We start from the raw sequence: 18959 nt of genomic DNA on the forward strand, positions 1-18959 counted from the left end.
TCCGTAACAAAATGGCGAAGTCGTGGCCACCAATACCTTCGAGAAATTAACGCCAAAGTCTTGTGGATGCCAAAATGTCCAGCCATTGGTGTATCATGACATTGTTGCAAGACTTGGAGTCGAGAAGGACCATCAGGCACATATAAGAGATATTGTCGAAAAAGTAAACCATCATGCCAATTGAATTGGTTGTAGTCTTGACGAGGATTTTGAGATTGTGAACAAGAAGTACGATCTGGGATAATATGGCTCAAGACATCAAATGTATTTTTATGACAGGGACTACCAGGCCTACTTGGGTTACGAGAAGGTGGGGCAGAAATTGAGATGGGATTGTCATGAGCACTTACTTGGTTAACTTGTCTTCGTGGTTTATGTGGACAATTCACAGCAATATGCCCTGGACCACCACAATAGAGGCATAGACGATTCGCTCGCCGTCGTTGCTTTTCAACATCCAATAATGGTCCTCGACGTCGTGTTGTCTCGATTTCCATTGGAGTAGGGCCTTCCACCACACTTGACTTTGATACTTGGGGTGGAGTTGCAACCACCGAAGCATATGTTTTTGTTGGTCGAAAACGTAACATTTGTTGGCGCTCAGAACGCCGCTCAAATAAGCGATTGTCACATTGCACGGCCCGGCTTACTGCTTCAGTAAGAGATTTTGGATCATCATGGAAGGTAAGAAGTAAATCCTTCACATCATTACGCAGACCTTGACGAAATTGGTCCATTAATGCTGCCTCGTCCCATGGAATATCACATGCTAGAAGGCGAAAATCTGCAGCATAAGCGGAAGCAGGATAATCTCCTTGTCGTAATCGCCGAATTTTGTTTATTGCAGTCCTCATACTATCAGTGTCTCCAAAGTTGGCTTGGAACTCATTAATAAACCCTTCAAAATCTTCTAATAATGGTGAGTGCTTCTCTAGGAGTGGTGCAAACCACGCTAATGCGGTACCCGTTAACAAGGTACCAACTAGACCCACACGAGCAACATCAATTGGGTAACGGCTAGGATGCAATTTAATCACAAGTCATACCTGATTTAAAAATCCACGAAACTGAGACCTTGTACCATCATCACCATTTACCAATACTTGATAAACCCAATGTCCTTTGAGTAAATTCGGAAGCACTGTCTGCAACACATGATGTTGTACTTGCGTATAAGGCCATGGACATTCCCACAGACACGGCAGGCCCAAGATCCAGCACCATACTTCTTCGGATGAGAGTTCCAAACAGCTGCGTGTCCCATGGCTTCCTTCTTCTTCTTCTTCTTCTTCTTCGTGTACAGGGTGGGTTCAAGACGACATACATTTTGGCCTTACAAGGATTCGAGCTCAAGACGTCTTGGTCTATATGTTAGACCTTTAACCATTAAACTTGGCCGACAGACTAATCTTGGGTTCCTTCGGCGAGGTTTGAACTTCCGCCGCTTGTCGTTGCAATAGAGTAGTCTCCAATTGATGCACCCGTTGAGATAATTCTTCATATTGTTGTACTTTTTCAACACTTACTTGTTGTAGGTCTCCCAACAATCTTTGATTTTCATGCTCTACTGCCACGAATTTGGTTGTTAGCATTTCGAGCTCGGAGAGAACACGCATATATTCTTGCTTGCTGACGGACTCCATAGTTGCGATAGAAAATTGCTAGATTTGGTTGAATAAGGTTAAGATAAGAAGAAGAAGTTGGAGAAGAAGAAAAGAGATAGATTCAGTTCAAACTGTCGAGACTTGAGAATAGGAGAGAGAAAAATAAGATGACAGTAGAAGGTAGAGGGAGAGAGAGAGAGAGAGAGAGAGAGAGAGAAAGAACACTAGAGATGGAAAGAGAGTTTATATTATAAGAGAGCAAGGATTACAAAGAGTAGGCTAAGGGGCTACAAACTAGTGTTGAACCGAATGAGTTGTGATGAATGAATAGACACCTATTTATAGGTCCTTATGGAGTATTCTGGAAAGTTCTAGAATATTTTAGATATTTATGATATTTAATATAATCATGGAATATCCTAGAATGTTCTAGAATGTTCTAGAATACTCTAAATGTCTTGTAATAACTAATAATACATTTATTATAACTATACATCATATATGTTAGTATAATGGTTAAAGGCCTAACATATAGACCAAGACGTCTTGAGCTCGAATCCTTGTAAGGCCAAAATGTATGTCGTCATGATAGTCACGATAGTATTGTGTTGCCATTTCTAGAATCTCATTCTTGTCCTCCGTTATCGAGCCGTTTGGTTTTTTCAAGCCTTGTATACGTCCACCACCACCCTTGGGTGCCTTGTAGTGAAAGAAATGTCGGTTGACCTTGTCGTCTTTTCTAGCCCACCATGCTACATTTCTTCGAAACAACATTCGGTTCTTCTCCAAAGTCCTTTCCTGTACCTTCATCTTTGCTTCCTCTAGCTTAGCTCTAGACCAAGTGCAACCAGGGTCTACCTGTAGCAGTCGTTGCGCTGCCGCAACGGCCTTCCTTAATTTTGTTTCAATGGCTCTAACCTGTTGGAGGGCGCTCTTGGTCTCTTGTTGTAAGGAGGAGAGGGCCAATTTGTTTTTCAAATCTTCGTTGGCTGATTCACTGCCCATGGTGTCTTGCCATATACTTTGTAAACCGGCCTTCACCTCTTCACTCTTCATGATCTTTGTGGGGATCTTCACATTGAGACTGCCCTTGCTATCGTTGGGTGGGTTAAGGTCCAGTCTCATCGGTTGATGATCTGAAAAGGTAAGACCTGCCCTTGCGATCTAGTCGTGCAAGACTACCGCCCCTAGCATTCCCGGCGGCTCTGGAAAAGTGCATCGAATGTGAGCTTCTCCTAAGGGAAGAGCCCCATGTATCCTTCACCTCGATTTTACCAATTAGGAAAGCCCATGAATCCAGCTCCGCACCATAAATAGGCCTCTGGGTTCCTCCTTTCCTATCTCCCAAGTGTTCAGTCATGTTGAAATCACCTGCCATTACCCAAGCCTCGGCATCAGGTAATGTTGTCGCTAACATCCTCCAAAAGATTGCTCTCTCGGGGGCTGAGTTAGGGGCATAAATGTTTAGCACCCCAACCTATAGGTGATTCCATTTCAGAAGCACGTATAAGGCCCGACCCTCCACCAGCGTGCCAGATGATGTTACTTCGTATCGGGCCTTATCGTTGATCGAGATGCAGACCCCTCCTCTTCGGTGGAGGTCACCCTGTGCAGCTGACCACCATGTGGTCCACCCACCCGACAAGGGGTTTACTAAGCTCTGAGTTCGCTCTTGCGAGAGGTGGTGTTCCTGCAAAAGCAATATGTCAATATGGCCCCCTATATTAAGGGGATTCAGCTCCTCCTGAAGTCTTCTGCACTCTTGGTGTTGTCGGCCTCCACCAAGGCCCTGTACATTCCATGTTAGGATCCTCATCCGAAAGCGGTGACGTTGACGCCCATGTTCGGGTCGATCCCCATGTTATGGGGCAACCTAACACCTATTTCGGGGGGTATGGTCTCCACAACAGGCTGCAAATCCCCTGCGGGATTCTCAGCCGGTCATTCCCGACCCGCTTCAAATGGATCCCGCGATACATTTGTGCTCCAAAGCGGTGGTACCTCTTGCATCCCTCTATCTAAGAGAGTCATCGCCAAACCAGGTGTTGGTCGGCCTATCTTACCCCTTCCCTTGTCCTTGACCTTGCCCGTCCGGATCCACGATTTCACTAATCTGAGGCCACTACCACATTCACGTTCCAGCGGGAGGGGGGCCTTTGCCAACTTCTCTTCTGGGGTGGACGGTACGAGTTGGGGTTGCATCTCCATCGGGGTAGAGAACACAAGTTTAGGCTCTCGTGGGGGAAGGCATGAGGAGTCGCATGGGGACAGCATTGCCGCCAACGCTTCTGGGTCGCCATCCCCTAACCCTTGAAGAGGTGTAAATCTGTTGGTAGCTCTCACCTGTAGGTCGGGTGCATCAGCACTGCTGGAGAGGATCTTTACCCGCTTCAAGGGTTGCTCATCTGCGCTTGCTGGTGACAAGGTAGCGTGACTTCTTTCAAAGGGGTGGTCACGAAAAAGGGTGGAAGAGGATGCACCTAGGCCCCCAAGTTTCCCCTTCTTCTTAACGGGTATCCAAGGAGCCTTGTCACCCTTGGTTGGCCCGACTTTGCCCAAGGGTCGAGGTCCCGAGCTTCCCTTTCCAGTCTTGCGAGGACACGCCTTAGCTAGGTGTCCTGTCTGTTTGCAAATGAAACACTGCCCCGGGAGTCCCTTGTAAACCACTTCCACCATTGTGAGACCTAGCTCCTCAGAGTAGAGTGTAATCCTTGATGGAAGTCCTTGGAGGGAAGGCACCAAGATGCGCAACTTGGGCATCTCCACAACTGTGTCTGCCATTGACACTTTTTGAGGACATATCATCCCTATTTGTTCGCCAAAAAGAGGGAGCAGATGGCACAAATGAGGAGGAAGGCCAGGAAATGTTGCGATGATCACCCTAGGGTTGTTGAGTTTCCGTAACTCTTCAATCGGATTGAACCCTGGTGACCATGGCTGGAGCAACACCTTGTCGTACTTCAGTTCGAATACCTTGAGCTCAACCAGTGGTTGCGCCAGCGAGCCATTACCTAATTTGATGTGGAAGAAGTTTTTCCCTAAACCCTTGACACTCTTGATCACAGGCATGTTCTCCATCACAGCCACCTGGAACATGTCCCGAACCGTTCCCCGACTTGGTCTACCTGCCAGAAACCTACATATGAAGGAGGTACGCCGTAGACGTTCGATTTCCTCCGATAAGAAACGGTTGGGCTCAAGGGACAACGTAATGTCGAGATCTAATCCACCTTCTTCATCGAGCAAAATGGTCGTTGGTGGAAGCTCGATTCCTCCCTCCATAGCGAGTTATGTGTCTTGCGAGGCTATCTATGTTGGTCTTCCCTTCCCCCTTTGTTTTGTGTGTTTTTTAATTAATTAATTAATGTGCGTTTTCTGGTTGGGGGAGGGAGGGAGGATTGTGGGTGTGGGAGTACCTGGACAGCAGCTGGCGTTGTGCTCCTGCTCCTGCTCTGGTGGACAGCGCGCGCGTTCTTCATCGTGCACCTGCGCCTGCGACTGCTCCTGCTCGCCCTGTCTGCGCCTGCTACTCCCACTCCACGCTCTGTTGTTGCACACGCTCCCGCCATCGCTCCTCTGCCTGATATATATGTAGATTATACTGGACCATACAAACCACAATACTTACATATATACATATACATACACACACATACACACACACACACACACATAGGATATATGCATGCATGTTACGTACATATTACAAACATACATCCATATACAAGCCATATACATACTAAACATGAAAATATCCCAAAAATATACATACATAAATACATTATATATATATATATATACATACATACATTCATACATTTACATATACACACACACACACACATAGGATATATACATGCATGTTACGTACATATTACAAACATACATCCATATACAAGTCATATACATACTAAACATGAAAATATCCCAAAAATATACATACATAAATACATTATATATATATATATATATATATATATATGTGCATACATACATTCATACATTTACATACATATGACCACATACGCACACACATATACATACACATACATACATTGGATATATACATACAAATTACAAGCACATTCATACTCATTCAATCATGTATATTGACATATACATACATATATGCATACACATACATACATACATATTCCACATATCACCATATATATATATACAGACATATGACTATAATGTTATATGTTTTACAAACATACATCCATACACATATATACATACATTACATACATGCATACATATATACATACATTACACACACATATATACATATATACATACATTACACACACATATATACATATATACATACATTACATACATATGACTATAATGTTATATGTTTTACAAACATACATCCATACACACACATATATATATTACATACATGCATACACATAAATACGTTACACACACATACGTACATATCATCAGAAACTACAATACATACATATATACATAAATATTACGAACAAAAATCCACACACTCATGTATGCATATATGCATACACTGTTACACATACAAACATACATACATTACATATTACATATATACACATATGTACATTCATGCATGTACATACATACATTGCATATGCATATATTACAATCACACATTCATATACATTGAATCATGTACATTGACATATGGATATATGCATACACATACACACATACACATACACACACACACATACACACATACACACATACACACATACATACATACATACATACATACATACATACATACATGTATGCATGCATGTATGTATACATACATACATTATATATGGATATATGCATACACAACATACATTACATATGGATATATGCATACACATACATACATTACATATGCATACGCATATGTACATTTGTACGCGGACATACCTATATTCATTTATACATTGCTACATATACATACATTAGATATATACATAAATATTATGCAAATATGACAATCACACATACATACATAAATACATTACATTACATATGGATACATGCATACACATATACACATTTGTACATGGACATACATATATTCATTTATACATTGCTACATATACATACACATATATACATAGATATTATGCACATATTACAATCAAACATCCATATACATTGAATCATGTACATTTACATATGCATACACATAAGTACATTCGTACATGGACATACATACACATACATGACATATGCATATATGCATACACATATGTACATTCGTACATGAATGTTTTTTTTAATTTTTTTTATAAAAGATATCCTGTCATTAGTGTAATCATTTTACAAAATTAAAATTCTATGTGATTGGGGGGGGGGGGGGGGGGAACAACCATTTCGGAGGTTGAAAATGCCAATAAGGAATACCACAGTTGGCTGTCATGAATGGAGTAGCTTTCCATGTAGTGATAAACTCATGCCGTTGAGCAATTTTAGCATCAGAATCTCCAATAATACCATCCCATTGTCCCTTCAAAGTATGAACTAAGTCTAACCAAATATTTGAAACTAATTCGGCCAGTTGTGTTTTCAGCTGATGGAAAATAAGAGAGCACCTAACCTTCCAAATATGATATATGGTGGTACTACTCAATATCTCTCATACTGGTTGGACTTCCTTTTGTATTCCTATAAATTGTAATGACAACAATGACACTTCATGAACTCTTCCAAATTAGTGCAAAATCCATGGTCCATAGATTCGGTGTCATAATGAAATGCATCACGGACAAGAGATGTCCAAACCACCATGCCCCAAGTGAAAACCAATGGGGAGAAATAGTTAGCAAAAATTCTAAGGAGACGTTGCCATATCAGTTGAGACTCAGTACATTCCCATAAGCAATGTTTTTGAGTTTCCATTTGTAAATGGCATCGTGCACAGGTATACGTAAATGTTATGTTTAGTATGAATGTATGTATGTATGTATGTGCACATAATGCACATGTATACGTGAATTTTATGTTTAGTATGAATGAATGAATGTATGCATGTATGAATGAATGAATAAATATATGAATGTACATATGTGTATATATGTAATATGTAATGTATATATATTTGTATGTGCATGCATATATGTGTGTGGATGTTTGTTTGTAATATGTATGTATGTGTATGTAAAATATATATATGAGGGGTATGAATGTTTAAGTTAAATTATAAAAGTGATAAGTGAAAATATTCTAAAGAAAAAATATAAAAAATGTGGGAGAGGGGTATGAGTGAGAATAGGAAAAAATAGGTAAGGGGTAGTGCTGAAAATAAGAGAAAGTAAGGGGGGTAGGGCTAGAAATAGGAGAAAGTAGGGGAGGGGTAGGGCTGAAAATAGGAGAAAGTTGGGGAGGGGTAGGGCTTAGAATATAAAGTTTTTTTACATGGGGTGAGTTCATATATTCATTCATTCATGCAAGCATACATATTTTATGCATACATTACATTATACATACATATATATTCATTCATTCATACATGCATGCATTACGTGCACATACATACATACATACATACATACATACATACATACATACATACATACATTCATACTAAACATAAGATTCAAACATTCAAGTTTTATTTAATTTGGATTTTTGCCGCCTCCTCCTTTGCTCTACCTCCTCTTCTCCCCATTGCCGTCGGTCAACTCTTCTCCCCTTGTTGCTTCTGTCCTTGTTTCGCCGCCTTTAGACTCGTTTTGCCGCCTCGCCTCTGTTCTCGTTTTGTTGCCCCATTGCCGCTGTCGTTCGCCTTGTCATGCCGCTTTTGCTCACCATTATTCTTTTCGGGGCTGCCACAACTACTCTACAAATATTTTACAGGTACACATAAGTACAAACATCAGAGATACATAATGCACACATACATAAACCAACACATAAATTCTTAGACATACACGCACTCACATAACATATACAATCTTACACACATGCCACACATACAATATATACAAGAAATGAAATTAATACAATACAATATGTACATACATACACAAATACCTATATACACTCACATACATACACATTTACACATAACACATACATAGAATACAATATGTACACACACATACATACACATGGAATACAATACAATACATTCATAAACACACACACACATGTGTAGAATATACATACACATATGGACACATATATATGTTGTATGGAACATACATACGCACACACAAACATAACACACATCACACATGCTATACATACAATAAATGCAATTAAATAAAATACAATACAATATGTACATACATACACACATACCTATACACACACACACACACACACACACACACAAACATAACACACAACACACATGCATATCACATACAAACATATACGATGTATGGAACATACATTCACACACACAAACATAACAAACAACACACATGCATACCACATACAAACATATATGATGTATGTTCCATACATACACACACAAACATAACACACAACACACATGCATACCACATACAAACATATATGATGTATGGAACATACATACACACAAATCACACATGAATACCACATTCAAAATGCACACATACACACATATATATGATGTATGGTTATATGAAAAGTGATTGGTGGGCCATTTTATGTGTAGATAATGGATGAAGAATCTATTATTGAAGTGTTTGAACATGAGAGGGATGATGAAGATAAACCTTTGGGCATTGTAAGTGTGAGAGGAACTCTTACATATGCAAAGATCCGAGTGGAAATAATTGAGGACAGTATATTTTATGAACCATTTTCCTTTGTGTACACAAAAAATAATATTTTGAATGGGAAACAAGAAGTGAAATGGCGTTTAAAAGAAAATAAAGTCTATATCAAGCCTAGTATTGATAAACAAAAAGTCTCTTCAAAAGAATCATGCACTAATGTTGAGGGTTCATTGTTGAGTCAAGCCGTGGACAATTTTAAAGATACGTCTCCAATTGCAACAATCACGGATAATATTACTAGAGATGTTTTAGGTAATGGATGATAGAATGTAGTATGATATGTGTAAAATTAAGTAATGTTACAATTCCTCGAGATTATAAATTTGAGTTGAAGGTTGAGGATTTTTGTGTAAAAACAGTCATAAGATTATGGTGTAATGAGTGTGGAGAACCCTATGGTGTTGGTTCTACGGAAGCAAAAGTAGCAAATGTGTGTCTTAATATTTTTTTAGAAGTCATGAAAAACGATATTATGCTCAAATGGGGTTAAGCCAACAAGATGAATCAATAAACTTATCTGACGAGGCCTATATCAAGTTTTCGTTGGAAGTTCTCAAGACTTTTAATAACACTACAAGTGTAAGCATTTTTGTACTTTAAACCTTAATATTGTAGTTATGAATAATATGCTAATATATGTGAAAATTGTATTTTTATAGATGTAGAATTTGATTTAATAGAGGCAATACTTCATGGATATAAAGATAAGGCAATGGTGAAGGTAAAATGCAAGATTGATGGATCTTGGTTACCATTATGCCCTCCACGGAGTGATTTGTCAACAATTTTGTCTCAACACATACAATCTAAGACCCATCTAACGACGATGGAGATGGTTCGACATGATGGTACACCAATAATGAGTGGATTTCTGGGTCGTCCACAAAAACAAGAAGCTTTACCTTCAAATCAACAAACCTTGACCAAATTTCTTGTTTCAACCTTGCAACCTTCGTCCAGTCAAGAATCTGAGTTCTCTACTCCACATTATTTTGGTTTGTCACTATTGTGTTGGGGATATTGGCATAACAACATAATGATAAATGATGAAGAAATACATGTAAAATCATTTCTCACTGAGCCTTATGGTTCTCTAAGACTTACACCAAAGCTGTTGTGATGTATGAGATGCAAGAGTGTGTTATTGATGGATGTCTTCGCCATTTTGATTGTAAAAGAGTATCAAAGATTGAAGAACCCTTTCATAATCTTACATGTGAAAAATGTAATGAAATTCCAAAATGTAATGATTTCCGTATGAGGGTGTATAGGGAGTGTAAGGCTAAACTCAAAAGAGGTAATCGAGGAACTGGGGAGGGTAGGTGACTAGATTGTCTTACTCAAGAAAAGACAGGAAAGGAAATGTCAAGTTCTAAGCAAACCATCCGTCGCGCTCATAGATAAATATGGTGGCTAGCTTGCAAAGTTGCAATGCTTTCAGTAAAGGTAATGACTCTCAAGGAAGCGTCCCTTGAGAGTGTGGAACGGAATGATGTTCAAAGATTTTGTAATAACATTATTGAGGCTCATCGAGCTAGAAAATTTGGTGGAAAGAATGCATTATGGGATTTCTTGACCGATGTTGCACAAAACCTTACTCGAAAGCCACATGGACAGTTACGATTTACAAACACATCTAAGGCAATTTTTGTCATGATTAAAATGTGGGGTGGACCAAGATTACACGACTTTGTTTCTAAAAATTTAGATGGACCATCATTAAGCACTACAAAAGGATTTGAGAGAAAGGCAACTTCTTAGGGTTTTCTTTTTATATAGTTGGTTTTTATGAGTGTAACCTTTATTGTAATAAGTTTTTTAAGTAGACACTGAAATAACAAAATGATTTTTTTATTTTATTTTGTTTTGGGTAAGAATATATGAATAGATGATGTCTTACATTTCAAATGGAAATATAAAATAGGTTGCCATTTGATTGATCAATATGTTTGAGAAAAAATAATGTTATGGTTTCATATGAGTCTATCCATGAAACCAAACATAATGTTAATTTAGTAGTAATTTCATTATTGATATGCATTTTGGATTGTTCCATGTGTGCTCTTTGAGATATATATCTCAAGTTCAAGATTGTTTTATTGTAAATTACATTGTTTTTTATTGTTTTATATTCTTCATATGTCTCAATAAACTAAAAAACAAACTTATATGTGGCTTATATATGTTATACCTGTAGTGTTTTTGGGTAATGTTTCCTAATTGTGTGTGCATTACTTTGTACTTTACACATTGTGTTTTCAATCTATGTGGCACTTGATGAAGCATTTCTAGGAATTGCGTATGATGTTTAATGCTCATTCATAATTTTGCAAGTCATCAATTGTTAAGGAGGTCATTGATACCTTCTAGGATTGGAAACTATGTGTGCATGTATATTTTATATGTAAGGGTATTTAAAATGGGTGGTTATCAAAAAATATATTGGTAGTAAGTGGTATTTTTATTAATCTTTTTTCTACAAAAGGGTCACTAAAATAGTAAAAACCATCCGTATAAGGGGTTTATAAATGATGCCATGAACGCACGTGATACAGCCGTCTTATATATAGTGGAGTCCCCGGGAGTATCACGCGGTGTTTGCATGAATTAGCTAAGGAGACCGTCCGGATAACTGAGATCGTGTGATCGTGAGGTAGATGAGACTCCCGATGAGTTGCCGATACTGAGTCGGCTCACACGCTTTGGTGCCGGAGTTTGCATCTAGTTTGAGATTGCGATTGAGCGGGGTTGTCGCAGATTTGCAATCAGACATTCGAACTTGTATAACAAGTTGAGGATGTAGTGTCATTGAGAGATCATGATTCTGGCTGGAGTCTGAATTACCTCGATGTCGAGGAAGTAGTGGGGCTCCTTCATGTCCGTCATCTCGAGCTTCTCGGAAAGAAGGGATTTGACCTTATTGATTTCGATGAGATGCTCACCTCCAATGACTAGGTCATCTACATATAAGATAATGACGATCGGAGTTGCGGAATCGCTTCGTATGTAGAGGGAGTTGTCCGATTTTGGCATACAGAAGCCGATTTGATGAAGATATTGCGTCATCTTCGAATACCAAGCACGCGATGCTTGCTTGAGGCCGTAGAGTGGCTTCTTGAGTCGGCATACAACTTTCGGATGGGTGCTCAAGTCAAAGCCGGGTGGTTGTATCATGTACACCTCTTCTAATTCGCCTTGTAGAAAGGCATTCTTGATGTCCATTTGATGGAGGTGCCACCCTTTCGCCGCGGCAAGCGCTGTCGTGAAGATCCGTCACTACACGCGGATCGTGAGGCGGAACCCCCGGGGTTCTGGACCGGAAGGATTCAAAGTCGGTACAAGCTTTGGCACAAGCTTTAGCGAGAAAGTACTTACCATAGATTGGGAAAGAGAGAAGTTGAGATTACACGATTGAGAGAGATTGATTGAACTTTTAACTTTAGATTTAAGAAACAATTACACGATCAATTTGATAACGAATTTCTTCTTCTTAATTTCATAACAAAAAAACCATGTTTTTTCTCCTCCGCCCTCCTTCTTTTATAGATGCTCTCATGCATATGATGTATGTGAGGGTACAAGACATGCATAAAATGCATGTTTGCCATTTGGTGCTTATGTATTACATGTGGTGCATGATAACCATGTCACTCATTTTAGCTCTCATGTATGAGAATTTACATGTAAAAGTACAATGATAGAAATATAAATTCAATTAAATGACATGGCTTAATGGTAAGCCAATTGACTCCTAACTCGGAGGTGCAAGGTTCGAATCTTTACTTGCCCTCCTTGTAAATATATATATTTATATATTTATTTATCTAGTCACCGGACGCCGGTTCGTCGAATGCCATCGCCGGTTGCCGTCGGATACCGGTGCCACCGCCGGATGCCGTCAGTTACCCCGGTGCCTCGCCGGATGCCGTCGCTGGTTGCCGTTAGATACCGTCGGATGCTGGTGCCTCGCCGGATGCCGTCGTCTCACCTACGCCGGTTGCCGTCGGATACCGTCGGATGCTAGTGTCTCACTGGCGCCGGTTCACCGGCTCCATCGTCGGTCCGATTTTGGTTGGCGAACGCCAGTTCGTCGGATGCCGTCGGTTACCGGTGCCTCGCCGGATGCCGTCGTCTCACCGACGCCAAATGCCGTCGCTGGTTGCCGTCGGATACCGTCGGATGCCGGTGTCTCACTGGCGCCGGATCACCGGCTCCATCGCCGGTCCGGTTTTGGTTGGCCAACGCCGGTTCGTCGGATGCCGTCAGTTACCGGTGCCTCGCCGGATGTCGTCCTCTCACCGACGTTGGATGCCGCCGGATGCCGTCGGTTACCGGTGCCTCGCCGAATGTCGTCATCTCACCGACGTCGGATGCCGGTTCGTCGGATGCCGTCAGTTATCGGTGCCTCGCCGGATGTTGTCCTCTCACCGATGTCGGATGCCGCCGGATGCCGTCGGTTACCGGTGCCTCGCCGAATGTCGTCATCTCACCGACGCCGGATGCCGTCGGTTACTGGTGCCTCGCCGGATGCCATCGGTTACCGGTGCCTCGCCGGATGCCGTCGTCTCACCGACGTCGGATGCCGCCGCCGGATGCCGTCGTCTCACCGACGCTGGATGCCGCTGCCAGTTGCCGTCGTCTCACCGACGCCGGTTGCCGTCGGATACCGTCGGATGCCGGTGTCTCACTGGCGCCGAATCATCGGCTCCATCGCCGGTCCGGTTTTGGTTGGCCAAAACCCTTTACGAGTAGATAGCCCACCTCCAACTCTTAGTTCAAGTTACCTTGAACTCTCTATGCTCCACACATAGACACAAAGATAATATCTTTTGCTCTACCTTATATATGATGAGAGCCGTATTTGTCATGCCTATGTGGAATATCTCACAATTTTCTCTTTTCCTTTCACAAACTTTATACCCTCATATCTTGACATTTAGTTGTCCGTTTCTCGTGTAATAAAGTGCATTCGAAACCTCCATCATTTTATACTTAGATATTAAATTTATTTAAAATGTTATCTTCACAATTATTGTATTATTTGATTCATACTCAATTTTGTACGTTTTATGGGATTTTCACACTATTGCCGAAAATCTTCACGACATCCACCCCACCAAACCGCACGTCCTCCGGTACGTGCCAAGAAGAGAGAAAGTGAGATTTCGGCTACGGTGATCAATTAGATTCCTCAATGTCTTCATTTACATCCGCCCTATTATGTTCATCGTCGAGGTAATCGAGGTCAGGATCCTTGTCTTGTCTTTTCTTGAAAATCTTTACTCTTTTTCCCGCAATGGGTACGGCCAACCTTGATCCGTCTAGTTCCGCAAGGTGGTATGTGGCATTATCGTTGGCACTTGTCACCACATACGGCCCGAACCATCTTCTTGCGAACTTCCTTGTTGTACTGTGTTGATTGTCAAGGGTGCTGTCGTAAACCAAAACCCAATCCCCTTCTTCAATCTTCTTGGGACGAAGTCGATGCGTGTTGTCGAACCGAACTTTGTTCTTTACTCGGGCTGCCTCCATCATCTTTCGCGCTTTTTCTAAATCCTCAGGTCTTCTTTCAAGTTGTCTTATCCGCACCGCTAATAACTCTTCTCGGCTCATCTCGTTCTCCCACGGTATCGCTACCCATGAGGCGATTGTCCTTTCGATGGGCATAATCGGCTTTTGTCCATACATAAGCTCTGTCGGCATATACCCTATCACCGAGCTATATGTCGTTCTATCGGCCCATAGGGCATAGGGTAATAGTCGTGGCCAATTCCCGACTCGACCGTTGCATGCTCGTACGATGGCTTTAACGATAGGTCCATGCCCTCGCTCAATCTTCCCATTCGCTTCCGGATTGTAGGCAATCGTGAGGGAGAGCTTCACGCCTAGTCTTTCGAAGAGCTCTGTCACTTCGTACGCGTCCAACTCCCCTTGGTCAGCCACTATCTTTCCTACACATCAATATCGGCAAACAACCTCTTCAAACAGAAATTTGCAAACGGCTGAAGTCGTCTTATTTGTCAAGGCTCGTCCTTCCACTTGATTTGTCAAGTCTTCCCTTGCCAGCGCTAAGTACTTCATTTGTCCCACTCCCATTGGCAGCGAGACCAGATCCACCATCCATTTGAAGTGTATGGTGAGTGGGTATGTCGGCTGTAACTCATCATGATGACGTATATTTGAATATATTTGGCAAGTTTCGCATGTGGACACGAAATGGAGTACATCTTTGTACATGCTTGGCCACCAGTACTTCTCCTTCAACTTTTCGAGCGTCGCCCATGTTCCTCTATGACCTACCCAAGCACTCTCGTGGAATTTGGTCATCAACATCTCTTCCTCTTCTTTCTTTACCACCACTCGACGTGGTATTCCTGTCCTTCTTTTTGGATGTCGCCAAAGGAATCCTCCCTTCAAGAAGTATCGGTAAGCTTTCTTTCGGATTCGTAGGGCCTCCTCCTTTGTCAACGAAGCATCTGTCATCAATGTTCTTAGGAATCTACCGATGAGTAACCACTCTCCTTCATACTCGTTCTTGTTGAGAGACAAGCTCAACATCGGCCGGTTCGGCTGAAGAAGCCGAGGACCGGATCGGTTGGGACCGATCGGTTAGGCCGAGTGCGTAAACCGGGAGGTCGTTAGGAAAGATATTCCGTGAGGATTATATTTGGGAGTTAGTGTAGGAGCTCTTGATGAGCATTGAAGTACTGTCAGTACTTCGGTCAGTCCTTCTAGCACTTGTATAAAAAGTGTTCACTGAGCACGTCTTATGTACAGACTGAGTATTATTGTTGAATATAGTTCTTTGTGTCTTCTCTCTGTCTCTCCTGCGTATACCGTGTAAGCTCAAGCTCTCCATTGAACCTGAGTTTCCTTCCTTCTGTTCGGTCTTCATACTTGCTTCCGCACGTTACTTTCTACATGGTATTAGAGCGCGAGGGTTGAGAACCTCTCTGCAGCCAACACAGCTTGACGAAGAAGAACGATGGATAGAGGCATGGCAAGCTCGCTTCCAACAGAAAAGCTCGACAGAACCAACTACGCGTCTTGGTCCTACAAGATGCACCAGTACTTGCTCGGGCACGGCTACTGGAGTTATGTCGAAGGAGCTAATGATGCAACACCCGAATCGACACACAGAGACTTCTCGTCGTGGGAGCAATTGGCGAGCAGGGTATTGTACTGCTTCGCGTCGTGTGTGGGCGAACAACTATTGAGCTATGTTCGGGATGCAAAGACGCTGAAGGGTGCGTGGGAAAATCTGAAGAAGATTTTCGCCGCGAGCACCACAACCAGGAAGCTTCAGCTCCGACAGGAGTTGAGCAACCTACGGCAACGCGACTTGTCGGTGGCGGACTATACCACGAAGATCAAGGATATCTGCGACTCTCTCGCCTCCATAAAGGTGAACATCGAGGAGAGCGAGATGGTCCAGATCTGTCTCGGAGGTTTGGCGTCGAAGTTCGGAGCGTTCCGAACGGCTGTGTGTACCCGGGAGAATACGCCGTCCTTTTTCGACTTACAGTCGATGCTCCTGGTAGAGGAGAACCACGCGGGTGCGTCAACGAGCATGCACACCGACAACAAGATGTTGTACACGGAGGGAGAAAGACCCCGTGGTCGTGGCGGACGAGGCGAGTCGGTACGCAATGGAAGCGGCCGACGAGATCAAGGAAGAAGGCACCGAAGTGATGCCGACAGCAACTTCGGAACCTCCGGAAACAGGGGGAGTCGAAGCGATGAGAACCGGCAAGGGAAGGCCATCGTGGAGTGCTGGTACTGTGGCAAGAAAGGCCACAGGGAAAGTGAGTGCTGGAAGAAGCGCGCCGATTCGGAGAGAACCGGTTCTGGAAACGGCTCTAGACATACCGACAAGGGAAATCAGCAGCGATCGCACTACGCCGAAGACTCCGAGAGAGCCGGAGAAGGGCCTGCCTTCGTGATGAGACACGAAGCAAACTCAATGAAACAAAGCACCCCGGGATCGGACGAGGTGTGGTATGTAGATTCCGGCGCGTCAAACCACATGACGAGCCATAAGGAGTGGTTCTCGTACCTTGAAAAACCGATACAACCTGGAGTAGTCGCAACAGGAGACGACACTTCGCATCTGATCACGAATGTCGGAGAAGTTCCCCTTAGCCATGTCGGGCAGAAAGGGAAACTCATGAACGTGCTGCATGTCCCGACTTGGTCTCGGTCGGACAGATCGTCGACCAAGGGATGGAGGTTCGGTTTACACACCTCGGGTGCTTCATTGAGGAAGAAGGCCGTGTGATTGCGCAAGGGCGTAGAGACGGGAGGATGTTCATCCTCGACTCCACTGACGGCGGCACCGCAATGTTCGCGAAGGGACAAAAGACCGAGTCGGACATCGACTTGTGGCACAAGCGGATAGGCCACGTCAACCACCAACGGCTTCAAGATCTGCAATCGAAACAGGTAGTGTTCGGATTGCCCAAGTTTAGTGGCCGAAAGGCACAAATTTGTGAAGCTTGCCAGCTCGGGAAGCAACACCGACTTCCTTTCCCCAACGAGCGAAACCGGAGCTGGAACAAGCTCGACCTTATAAACTCCGATGTATGGGGGGCGGCACAAAACGTTAGTCTTGGCGGGTGCCGATATTTTGTCTCCTTCATCGACGACCACACGCGGCACACGTGGATCTACCTCATTGAGAGGAAGAGCGAAGTCTTCGACTGTTTCCGGGACCTCAAAGGGTTCGTGGAAGCCAAAACGGGACGAAAGATCAAGTGCCTGCGGTCGGATGGCGGGAAAGAGTACTTTTCCGGTCAATTCAACGGTTACCTACAACAAATGGGAATTCGCCGCGAATTCAGTTGTAGATACACGCCAGAGCAGAACGGCGTGGCCTAGAGAAAGAATCGGTCAGTTGTGGAAGCGGTATGGGCAATGCTAGAGGAGAAGAGCTTGCCCAAGTTCTACTGGGCCGAGGCGGTAAGGACCGTGGTATACATCCAAAACCGGATCGGAGACAAAGTGTCGACGCGCGAGCTATATTTCGGAACGAAGCCGAACTTGCGACACTTGAGGGTGTTCGGTAGCATTGCGTATGTGCATGTACCGAAGGAGAAAAGGAGGAAGCTGGACGCAAAGGCCGAGAAATGCATCTTGGTCGGTTACTTGGACGAGCAGAAGGATTATAAGTGCTATAACCCTCGCACCAAACAAGCGCGTGTCAGCCGCGACGTTGTGTTTGACGAGTCCGCGTCCTGGTACCTGCCCCCGACTACGAACCTCGACTCCAATCCAAGCTCTGACAATGAGGTCAGCGAGGCCGAGATGCCTCCGGATGAGCCCGAAATCGAGACCCGCGAAGAGAGTCCGATTTCGCTCCGTTTAAGTGGACCGATTGGACGGCTGAGTCGGTACGACCAGTCCGATGAAGAGCCGGCGAGTAGTGGAGACTCGGCCGTGCATTCCCCGCGCAGGAAGCCGAGGAGACGGCTTACGCACAAAGAGAAAGGGAAGAAGAATGTGTCGGATTCCGGCACGGAAAGGAATGAGTCAGACCGACGCGAGTCCGACTCCGAGGGAACCAGTGACAGGTCTTTAAAGATGAAGACCGTGT

The 18959-nt window shown here is 43.2% G+C and overlaps 1 pseudogene; it reads right to left on the reverse strand.

The window, feature by feature from the left end:
• Nucleotides 1-1082: 1082 nt before the first annotated feature.
• LOC147852811 (small ribosomal subunit protein uS14 pseudogene) lies at nucleotides 1083-1291 on the reverse strand (annotated as a pseudogene).
• Nucleotides 1292-18959: the final 17668 nt, after the last annotated feature.

This window comes from Azolla caroliniana, unplaced genomic scaffold, assembly GCF_043228905.1.
Source record: "Azolla caroliniana isolate FFs.n. ecotype wild unplaced genomic scaffold, voAzoCaro1.0.p SCAF_17, whole genome shotgun sequence".
Lineage (NCBI taxonomy): Eukaryota > Viridiplantae > Streptophyta > Polypodiopsida > Salviniales > Salviniaceae > Azolla > Azolla caroliniana.